This window comes from Galeopterus variegatus, unplaced genomic scaffold (assembly GCF_000696425.1).
Source record: "Galeopterus variegatus unplaced genomic scaffold, G_variegatus-3.0.2 Scaffold1707, whole genome shotgun sequence".
NCBI lineage: Eukaryota > Metazoa > Chordata > Mammalia > Dermoptera > Cynocephalidae > Galeopterus > Galeopterus variegatus.
Window position 1 is genome coordinate 225,063 of NW_007727818.1, and position 3,885 is coordinate 228,947.

Here is a 3,885-nt window from a genome sequence, read left to right on the forward strand (position 1 = left end):
GGAAAAGCTCTGGGTGTCTCTCTGCTCTCGGCGGCTGGAGGGATGACCTGCAGGCTTGTCAAGACTTCAGCACAACCAGGTCTGACAGGGAGGGGATGGGATGGGGCAGGATTGACACTCTGATAATCACGAGAAATGAGAACGTCGGTGCCTGTCTTGGCCGGCTCTGATGAGCCACACGCCTCTGGAGAGGGGACCGGCTATTTTTATTCAGGGCTGGTTAATGCTGTTGACCCACTAGGTCTCAGCTGAGGGTTGACTCCTCAGCAGACCCTGCCCTGAGCCCCCCGGCGGGTGAGGGCCCCTCCCCGCTGCTCCCCAGGGAGACCGTGACCCCCCAGCTCTGCCATGGAGTGGGGCGAACTGGGCCCTGCCTCTACCCCCAGAAGCTCCTGAACCCAGCAAGGCATGGCGACCCGGCCCCACGCCCCCACCCCACAGGGACCAGAAGCCACCACCCATGTGGCCAGAGAGCCGTGCGGCCCTGATGGGTCTGAGTCAGGAGCTCTCCTTACCCGTGACTAGCCCCTGATGGTGCGTGTAGCATCTCACTCTCTCCTGCGTCCCTCACCTCTTCATGCCAAGCCCTCGCTGTGTTCTGGATGGCTCCTCTCATCCTCCTGTCGTCCCTGGGACACTAGGACTTATTTTCCCGTTTTTACCCTAGAAAGACCAGCATCCGGGTCTCTACGTTCACAGCCCATTGGGCTCCCCACAACCCTGCGCTGCCTCCCAACGTGGTCATGGCTCCAAGTTGGGGACTGGAGCCTGAGAACAGGGGCCTGCTTTGAGTTCACAGAGCTGGGAGGTCGCTGATGCCTGTGAGGTCCCCCAGAGGCCCCCGGTGGGGCACCCACGTCGCGGGTCCCCAGGGCCCTTGCACTTGCTCTTGTGTCTCAGGTCCCGAGAGGCAGCATCGGTCTCCTCGGGCTTGGGTCTGGGGTAGGAGGACACGTGGGAGCAAATGGCAGGGGGCAGTGGAGGAGGAGGGACAGTCGGAGCTCAGGATGAGCCCCAGGCCTGTCTGCGCTGCTGGCTGGCTCGGAACTGAAGACCCACGCCGGGGCGCTGAGCGACAGAGAAGCGTTGCTGCTTTCTCGCCTTCCAAAGGGGGACTCCGGCTGGCAATTTCACTCAGGGACCCTGGACTTCTGTTTTTTATTTTGTAGCCACCAGCCTGGGTGGCGTGTGGGCTTGTTTGGGACTTTTGCCTTGGAGCCGAGTCTCCCCTTCTGAGCCAGGCCTGCTGCCGGGGTGAAGGCTGGGATGCGGATTCGCCCCTCACAGTTCTGGTTTTCTCTTTCTCTGAGATGTGTGGGCCTGACTTGCTCAGACCCAGACCTGGCTCCCCCAGGAGGCGGCGAAGCCCTGGGGACAGGGGGAAAAGGAGCAGGGAAAGAAACCAGTATGGGCCAGAGCCTCTCCCAGGGGCAGGGCTGGACCCCGGAAGGAGCCCCTCTCAGCGGTCTGCCCACCCCCGAGGGTGGCACAGATGTCAGCCCCAGGTCCTGCCCTCAGGGACGGCCGTGGGTGTCGTGGCTGTCCGTCTCTGGGATGGGATAGTGCTGGCTTTCAAGGAGGCCACTCTTGCTTTGACTCTAGGGCTTTTGGCAGGTGGTCCCTCTGCCTGAGCAGCACCCCCCGCCATGCCTCCCGTTCACGGTCAGGTCCATTGAGAATCCTGTCCTTCCCAGACCTCCTCTGACCCGGACCCTGGGTCCCTTAGACTTACTGTGTGAATGAATGAATGGATGAATGAGCGACGTGTCTCCCTTTCCTCTTCTGATCCTACGTCAATCTGCCCAGGGGGCGGGACTTTTGTTCACTGTGGCTCTTGCTTCTTCTGGAGCTGGGTGAGGAGAGGGGACACTTAATTCTTCCCCCAGTGACCTGGAGGGCTTCCGACAAGAGCCGTTCTCTCTCTGCCTGGTGAGCGCCTAGTCATCCTACAAGACCCAGCTCAAGGCCTCAGCCTGGGCAGTCATGTCCCCGAGGAGGAGGGGCGCACACCTCCTGCCCTGCCTTATGTTCTGGGTGTGCCTTTATTATGTGCCCTAACACACTGGAGCCCTTACAGGAGGAGGTCGTGTACCTAATGTGCACCTGCACGTAGTAGGTACCCAAAGATCACTCGCTCAGTCACCTGTATTTGCTGAGCACCTGCTGCATGCACAGGCTGTCCTGAATGCTGGGAGTGCAGCTGAGACAAGGACAGGACAGCCAGCCTGACCTCATGGAGCGAGTGTCCTGCTGGGAGGGGACAGGCACGAAGGCGGTGGATGCTTATGTAGGGAAGGAGGCCCCACAGCTTCTTCCTGCTCTTGGACACTCACTCTGCCCCGTAAGAAGCCCCACGGCCCTGAGCCACCCACCAGGAGAGAACGTGGGGACACTCAGGAGGCAGCCGTCCCAGCCAAGCCCCGACCAGACCCTCCTGCAGGAGCTGCCCGGCGCACCCTCCTGGGCTCCTGCCCCATGAAATGATGGTACTAGCGAAGGGCTTCAAAACACGACCCCCCAAACCCCACTGCTTTGGCATCTGGGGTGCTTTGAGCTGATGGCACTGGGGAAGCAGCAGACTCAGGAGGGGCTGTGTGACTTCCTTCCTACCAAAAACAGGTCATAAAAGTCCCCATGAGAAAGGCGCCCTCCCCGTCCCAGGAAGAGCAGAAGGTTCTTATCACCCGAGACGCTGAAACAGGTCTGCAGGGACACGCCTGCCAGTCACCTCCCCACATAGTTCCCCACGTGCGTCCCCGTCACCGACCCACAATTCCTCCCCCCAAAGGCCCAAACCCTCTCTGTCTTGTCTCTTCCCCACAAATACATCGTGTGTTGTTTAAAAAGTGTTTAAGCTCCGGGTCCTAACTGCTTCTTCCTGTCTTCACTGTCCTTATACGACTCCTGTGTGCCTGTAAAGATATTAAATAAAATTTATTTGCTTTCTCCCGTTAATCTGTCTTATGTCAGTTTAATTCTCAGGCCAGCCATAGGACCTGGGAGGGCAGAAGGAGGCTTTTCTTCCCACACTGGAAAGGCAAGTCTCACTCACTCATGCGACAGACGCTGGCTGAGTGTCTCCTCCTGTGTGCAGGACCCTGGCTGAGTGCCGGGCATGGGAGGATGAGAAGGACCCCTGCCCTCTCCAAGCGCCCCCTCTGTGGAGGCCACCTCTGCCTTGCAGCTGGCATCATTCTTGAGCTTGTGGGAGCCTCACGCTCACTCTGTGAGTCTGAGGCCTCTGAGGTCACTCGGGGAGGCCGCGGGCACCGTGCTGGCTCCACCTGTTGCTGACTGCTGGGCGGCCTTGGCATGCCCCTTCCCACCCAAGGACTTCGATCTCTCCACCCATGGGACCCCGTGGTCTCAGTGGCCTTTCCCCATCTAAAGTCAGGATTGGCTGGTGTCACACGGACTTCCCATGCTGGAGGCACACCCGGGGTAGAGCCAGGGGGCTGGAGACCGAGGGTGCTTCTCTCCTCTTCCCTTTCTATTAGAAGAGGACGGGGGGTCCCAAAGCCCAGGCACATTTCCAGAAGGCTGTGTTGGAGTTTGACCTGCACCACCTGAGGCCAGACCAATACCCTCAATGCCCGGGAGAAGAGAAAGACACAGAGGTATTTGCAGATTCAGCCCCCGTGGTTTTGACTTGTCTGGCGTGAGGGGAACCCCCATGAACCCTGGGGCAGTTCTTCTGTGGGGCCCGGGGGGCTCGGCTTGGGGCAGCCATTCAGCTAGCGGCCGAGCCGGAGGCCTCCTACCCTGGCATCCCCCAGGTCTGTGGGCTCTGATGCCACATGTGATAACCCAGGGAGGCCTTCACGTTCCAATTCACTGCAGTCTGGTGTGGGAACGTGCACACAGTGCTGGGGTTTGTAAGTTCTG